The following is a 7900-nucleotide window of genomic DNA, read 5'->3' on the forward strand; positions in this document are numbered from 1 at the left end:
CCAAACCCTACCTGCTGACCCGGCCCCATCACCGGCATCCCAGGCAGCGGTCTGTCCCCATCCCATGGGGACCCACATACGAAACCAGGCGGACACGCCGCCAGCTGGGGGTACCCTGCCGACCCCCCTTGGACTTGCCCCTGAACGTGCAGTCCGTTCCCCGCCTGCCGACCCGAGCACGATCCTGGTGCCTCAGGAGGCGGTCTCTTCCCCTTGGCCTGTGGGGAATCATCCGCTGCGAGGAGCACCTTGCCCCTTGGGGACCCCCCTGGACCTACCAGGTGTATCTGTCCCCTGACCTTGGACAAGGCCTCCTCCAACTCCGTTATTCGTGCCTGGCACGGCCCATGGGCACAGTCCCCTACTTCCTCGCGAGCCACTCGGTACGCTGCCTGGATGTCCCGGTACTTCCCCTCCAGCTTCCTACACTGCTCTGTACTCCGAGCATAGAGTTCCTGGAGCCTCCGTTCCTTTTCTTTACCCTCCACTATCTGGCAGTGGAGATAGTCCTTCTCACACCGGTTAGACTCGCTTTCCTGTTTCATTTCTGCCATTTCTTCCCGCAGTCGTTCCGCTGCGCTAGCGCTGTCCCCTGCGCTGGCCCTCACTTCTCTCAACTCCTGCTCTAACTCTTCGACCCTATCCTCTGTTTTGACTACCTGCTCGGACAGGCAAACCAGCCAAACTGCCTTCTCCAAGTGCCTTTTGTGCGCCTTGCTTTCTGTCCATGCAGCCGCTGCCATTACCGGTTGCTCCGCATTGATTAATTCTGAAACCCAAGGTTTGGTGAGGTTGACCTTTTGCCACAAATACGAGGATATTCTCTCCTCCATTTTGCTTCGTTCCCTCACCCCCTCTGCCAAGTCACATACTCCAAACCACCGGGTCCTGCCGCGGTCGCCATTGTAGAGGGTGCCATCTCCGCTACTCCACTACTGGGCCGATATCTGGGGTTTGAATGTCTGTGTGTGTCTCTCTCCAGCTGGCACTGAAACTTCAGGGGCCAGGGGATGTCGCACTGGGACACTTCCACTGAAGAGAGCACTGATTCAAGCCTGCCGTTTATTCCTAACCGGCAGCCTGAGGCTTATATCACACAGATCTCCAGACCCCTACCAATACCCAGGTGATTCTCTCTCTTGCCGGTGGGGCAACACCCACCCGGTTCCTACTCCACTAGAGTAGCTTTCCCAAGAGAGAGAATAGGACACTGCTGTTTATTTCCTAACCAGCAGTCTGTCCTGAGTGAATCGCTCAAGATGACCCTCGATTCTTGAACCCGGAATTAAGGTGAGGAGTATTTTAACAATGACTTGGTCAGAGATTGCTGGTGAAGGATTGAAGAATTTAAACGACTCCAATTATCATCAAATCAAGGTTTATTGTAAAACCCAGGTCAAAATCATCAACAGAAGAAACACAATAAAATCTTAGGTCATTTACATTTGCATGGGGCTATGACCATCCCATTGTCCTGCTTGCAGGCAAGCCTCCTGTGTATTCCCGTGCCCCTTTGTCTGTGTTTTGATGTTATCTTGTTGTCTGGCTCCTTCTTCCTTGTAGCTCCTAGGGGGGTGTTTGTAAGTATTTATGTACTTATGTCCCTACTCAGCTCAGCGGACCAAGCCTGCTGGGAAAACTGGTTTTGTTCTCTTGGCTGAAGAGTCAGTTTACAGTCTCTGAGTTTTTCCAAAAGGGCCGAATTGCCCGAAAAGGGCCGAATTGCCCGAAAACCTTACATCCTCCTGTATGATGTGGGTGGTGAGGGATACCACCGGTGTCCCCGCTGACTATACCTGCGGGAAGTGCACCCAACTCTAGCTCCTCAGAGACCACGTTGGGGAACTGAAGCTGGAGCTGGATGAACTTCGGATCATCCGGGAGGCAGAGGGGGTGATTGAGAAGAGTTACAGGGAGGTACCCACACCCAAGGTACAGGACAAGAGTAGCTGGGTTACAGTCAGGGGAAGGAAAACAAACAGGCAGACAGTGCAGGGATCCCTCGTGGCCGTTCCCCTTCAAAACAAGTATACCGTTTTGGATGCTGTTGGGGGGGGTGCTGACCTACCGGGGGATGGCCCTAGCGGCCAGGCCTCTGGCACTGAACCTGGCTCCGTGGCTCAGGAGGGAAGGGGGGAGAATAGAAAAGCGATAGTGATCGGAGATTCAATGGTTAGGGGAATAGATAGGGGATTCTGTGGTCGTGAGCGAGACTCCCGGAAGGTGTGTTGCCTCCCGGGTGCCAGGGCCAGGGATGTCTCGGATCGAGTCTACAGGATTCTTAAGGGGGAGGGGGAGCAGCCAGAAGTCGTGGTACACATTGGTACCAACGACATAGCTAAGAAAAGGGATGAGGATCTAAAAAAGTGATTTTAGGGAGTTAGGTTGGAAGCTAAAGAGCAGGACAAGCAGAGTAGTGATCTCAGGATTGCTACCGGTGCCACATTCAAGTGAGGCAAGGAACAGAGAGCGAGTGCAGCCGAACACGTGGCTACAGGGCTGGTGCAGGAGGGAAGGCTTCAGATATGTGGATCATTGGGATACCTGCTGGGGAAGGTGGGACCTGTCCATGAAGGACGGGTTGCACCTAAACTGGAAGGGCACCAATATCCTGGGTGGGAGGTTTGCTAGAGCTCTTCGGGAGGGTTTAAACTAGTTTGGCAGGGAGATGGGAACCAGAGCTATGGATCAGGGGAGAGGGTAGCTGTTGAACAGGCAGAATAGTCTGCAGCAAGTCTGTGAGGAAGGATAGACAGTTGATAGGGCAAAGTTGCACTCAGTGGAATGGGTTAAAGTGTGTCTGTTTCAATGCAAGGAGTGTCAGGAATAAGGGAGATGAACTTAGAGCGTGGATCAGTACTTGGAACTACGATGTTGTGGCCATTACGGAGACATGGATTTCACAGGGGCAGGAATGGTTGTTAGGTGTTCCGGGGTTTAAATGTTTTCAGAAGATTAGGGAGGGTGGTAAAAGAGGAGGGGGAGTAGCCCTGTTAATTAGGGAATGCATCACAGCTGCAGAAAAGGAGGTAGTTGAGGGGGGTTTGTCTACTGAGTCAGTATGGGTGGAAGTCAAACAAGAAAGGAGCAGTCACTTTATTGGGAGTTTGCTACAGACCCCCCCCCCCCCCCCCCCCCCAATAGCAGCAGAGAGATGGAGGAACAGATTGGGCGGCAGATCTTGGAAAGGTGCAGAAATAACAGAGTTGTTGTCATGGGTAACTTCAACTTCCCTAATATTGACTGGAACCTCCTTCGTGCAAATGGTTTGGATGGAGCAGATTTTGTCAGGTGTGTACAGGAAGGATTCCTGACTCAATATGTAGATAGGCCGACTAGGGGGGAGGCCATATTGGACTTGGTGCTCGGCAACGAACCAGGCCAGGTGTCAGATGTCTCGGTGGGAGAGCATTTCGGTGACAGTGACCGCAACTCCTTGACCTTTACCATAGTCCTGGAGGGGGATAGGAACAGACAGTATGGGAAGGTATTTAATTGGGGGAGGGGAAATTATACTGCTATTAGACGGGAGCTGAGGAGCATAAAGTGGGAACAGATGTTCTCAGGGAAATGCACAGCAGTAATGTGGGGGTTGTTTAAGGAGCACTTGCTGTGAGTGCGGGATAGTTTTGTCCCACTGAGACGAGGAAGGAATGGTAAGGTGAAGGAGCCTTGGATGACAAGAGAAGTGGAGCTTCTAGTCAAGAGGAAGAAGGAAGCTTATGTAAGGTTGAGGAAGCAAGAATCTGGCACGGCTCGAGAGGGTTACAAGGTAGCCAGGCAATAACTCGAAAGTGGACTAGGAGAGCTAGAAGGGGGCATGAAAAAGACCTGGCACACTCATGTGAGAAATAAGAGGATGATCAGAGTGAGAGTAGGGCCGATCAGGGATAGTGGAGGGAACTTGTGCCTAGAGTCTGATGAGGTGGGGGAGGCCCTTAATGAATACTTTGCTTCAGTATTCACTAGAGAGAGGGACCTTGTTGCCCATGAGAACAGTGTGAAGCAGGTTAATAGACTCAAACAGGTTGATATTAAGAAGGAGGATGTGCTGGAAATTTTGAAAAACATAAGGATAGATAAGTCCCCAGGGCCTGACGGGATATACCCAAGGTTACTACGGGGAGCGAGGGAGGAGATTGCTGCGCCATTGGCGATGATCTTTGCGTCCTCACTCTCCACTGGAGTAGTACCGGATGATTGGAGGGAGGCGAATGTTGTTCCCCTATTCAAGAAAGGGAATAAGGAAATCCCTGGGAATTACAGACCCATCAGTCTTACGTCTGTGGTGAGCAAAATATTGGAAAGGATTCTGAGTGATAGGATTTATGATTATTTAGAAAAACATAGTTTGATTAAAGATAGTCAGCATGGCTTTGTGAGGGGAAGGTCATGCCTCACAAGCCTCATTGAATTCTTTGAGGATGTGACGAGACACATTGATGAAGGTCGGGCAGTGGATGTGGTGTATATGGATTTCAGTAAGGCATTTGATGTTAAGTAATGGGTTAAGAGACATTGCAATTAGTTGTCTTGACGAATGTGATATAAAATAGTTAGTTTAAATATATTAGTTACAGTAATGTAGATGTAGGCCAGTCTAATCCTAGTGAGTTCACAGACAAAGGGTTTCAGAAAGCATGGCAAGGAAGGGGGGAGAGGTGTCTGGTGGAGGAGGAGAAAAGGATGCTGGGTAACACGAGGCCCAGGGTTAAGGAATGAGAAGTGAGCCAATTAGGATGTATGGCCAGGTCAGGAGGGGTATAGGATGACCTATGGGAATCGAGTATGTGAAACTTGATGCCATTTGAATGTATTTGTAGAGATTCCTTTGTCTCCAATAGCACTCGATTCGGAAGACCCTGGAGGCGGCTTGTGTTCTGGGTTTTTGTGAAGCGAGTCAGACTTGCAAGTTGGTTAAAAATAACTAATGCTATGCCTACAAATCCATCTCGAGTTTTATTGAGGCCAGACTGACGGGTAAAGAATTCAACATTTGTCAGTCTCATTTATGTTAAGTATCCATTAATTGACACTGATATGTAAAGGGGCTTCAGGTGGCCTCTGTCAGGTGATGTACAGTGAGAGTTTTGTGCAAAGGCTGTTGGAAGGAAATAAATGTGTGTTTGGGAAAAAGGGACAGAAGTTTACACTCTTCATATCACAGCAACTAAAACGTCTAACAATTGATAAGGTTCCCCATGAGAGGCTCATTCAGAAAGTCAGGGGGCATGGGATACAGGGGAATTTGGCTGTCTGGATACAGAATTGGCTGGCCGAAAGAAGACAGCGAGTGGTAGTGGATGGAAAGTATTCCGCCTGGAGGTCGGTGACCAGTGGTGTCCCGCAGGGATCTGTTCTGGGACCTGTAATGAAAAGCTGGGGAAATATGTCACTTGGACCCTGGGAGTGAGCCTGAGATTTTGGATGAAGGGGTCGAGTCCCGCGGTGGGTTGACAGCAGCAGCTTGTTTGGGGGTGCAGATGGCTTCACAGGCATTGGAGAAGGCAGCTGGGGACAGCTCATCCTGTCTTTCGGGTTGGGAGCACGAGTGGGAGGTGCACGTTGACCCCCGCGGCGGCTATTACACTTCAAAAAGAAACGGCATCTGGCGGAGTCGAGCGGCAACAGGTGAAGGAGAAAGAAGCACATTTTACACCTCCATCCGGAGAGGTAAAGAAAGGAGGAGGAGGAAGGAGGGGAAGAAAAGGCTGCAAGGCTCGCTTTTGAAAAGCGAGCAGCCCAGGGAATCCATCAGAAGACCCAAAGTTAAAGAATAACGATTGTCAAGGAAGACCTGAAGGTCTTACAACTGGCCCAGAGCATCCAAAGAAAAGATCTTTTCTACCTTTTTTAAAAGTAGTTTTAATCTTTTAACTTGAAAATAAAGTTAAGTTAAATTGATAACCTGAAAGAATGGTTAATAAGAACATAAGAACTAGGAGCAGGAGTAGGCCATCTGGCCCCTCGAGCCTGCTCCACCATTCAATGAGATCATGGCTGATCTTTTGTGGACTCAGCTCCACTTTCCGGCCCGAACACCATAACCCTTAATCCCTTTATTCTTCAAAAAACTATCTATCTTTATCTTAAAAACATTTAATGAAGGAGCCTCTACTGCTTCACTGGGCAAGGAATTCCATAGATTCACAACCCTTTGGGTGAAAAAATTCCTCCTAAACTCAGTCCTAAATCTACTTCCCCTTATTTTGAGGCTATGCCCCCTAGTTCTGCTTTCACCGACCAGTGGAAACAACCTGCCCGCATCTATCCTATCTATTCCCTTCATAATCTTATATGTTTCTATAAGAGCCCCCCCTCATCCTTCTAAATTCCAACGAGTACAGTCCCAGTCTACTCAACCTCTCCTCGTAATCCAACCCCCTCAGCTCTGGGATAGAAAGTTTACTTCCTCTACTTAGAAAAGCCGGACCCGTGAGTAAAGCTACTGAGTGGTAAGTAACAAAATCTTCTAGGAAGATATGGGTTATACCGGGGGATAACTTGAAACACTAGTTTGACCCGAATAGCACCCACCTATGTCTGCCTAAGGGGTCAGGGACTCAAGGGAGTCCCTGTTCACCAGTTCGAATATCTAAGACCCTTTTCTGGTGTAGGGGGAATTCTAATAATAGTGGTGGTGATTTTAACTCCAGACCTCTGCTCTTTGCAGTTTTTATAAATGGCTTGGATGAGGGAGTGGAAGGGTGGGTTCGTGAGTTTGCCGATGACACGAAGGTTGGGGGAGTTGTAGATAGTGTTGAGGGCTGTTGCAGGTTACAACAGGACATTGACAGGATGCAGAGCTGGGCTGAGAAGTGGCAGATGGAGTTCAACCCTGATAAATGTGAAGTGATTCATTTTGGAAGGTCGAATTTGAATGCTGAATACAGGGTTAAAGGCAGGATTCTTGGAAGTGTGGAGGAACAGAGGGATCTTGGGGTCCACGTACATAGATCCCTCAAAGCTGCCACCCAGGTTGATAGGGTTGTGAAGAAGCGTCTGGTGTGTTGGCTTTCATTAACAGGGGGATTGAGTTTAAGAGCCGTGAGGTTTTGCTGCAGCTTTATAAAACCCTGGTTAGACCACACTTGGAATATTGTGTCCAGTTCTGGTCGCCTCATTATAGGAAGGATGCGGATGCTTTGGAGAGGGTGCAGAGGAGATTTACCAGGATGCTGCCTGGACTGATGGGCGTGTCTGATGAAGAAAGGTTGAGGGAGCGAGGGCTTTTCTCACTGGAGCGAAGGCAGAGAGGTTACTCGATAGAGGTGTACAAGGTGATGAGAGGCATGGATAGAGTGGATAGCCAGAGACTTTTCTCCAGGGTGGAAATGGCTGTCATGAGGGGACATAACTTTAAGGTGATTGGAGGAAGGTAGAGGGGAGATGTCAGAGGTAGGTTCTTTACACAGAGAGTGGTGTGTGTGTGGAATGCACTGCCAGCAGAGGTGGTGGAGTCAGAGTCATTCGGGACATTTAAGCGACTCTTGGACAGGCACATGGACAGCAGTAAATTGAAGGGGTGGAGGTTAGGTTGATCTTAGATTAGGGTAAATGGTCAGCACAACATCGTGGGCTGAAGGGCCTGTACTGTGCTGTACTGTGCTGTGTTCTATGTTCTATTCCCTTCATAATCTTGTAGACCTCTATCAGGTCGCCCCTCAACCTCTGTCTTTTGAGTTTTTGTACTCGTTGCCCCGTCCAATGAAGGGAAGCATTGCGTGTGCTTTCTTGACTGCAAAATGTGGTCAATTCTGGGATAATGGTGCAGAGAGGGTGGGATTTCTGTCTCACTGACACACACCGAGCTGGAGAAAATGGAAATACAATAGAAATCGGACCTGCTGCATTCCCTTCTGTGATTGGTCCAATCTCCATGCTGCTCTGTGTCACATTT

This window comes from Scyliorhinus torazame, chromosome 6, assembly GCF_047496885.1.
Source record: "Scyliorhinus torazame isolate Kashiwa2021f chromosome 6, sScyTor2.1, whole genome shotgun sequence".
In the NCBI taxonomy this organism is placed as follows: Eukaryota; Metazoa; Chordata; class Chondrichthyes; order Carcharhiniformes; family Scyliorhinidae; genus Scyliorhinus; species Scyliorhinus torazame.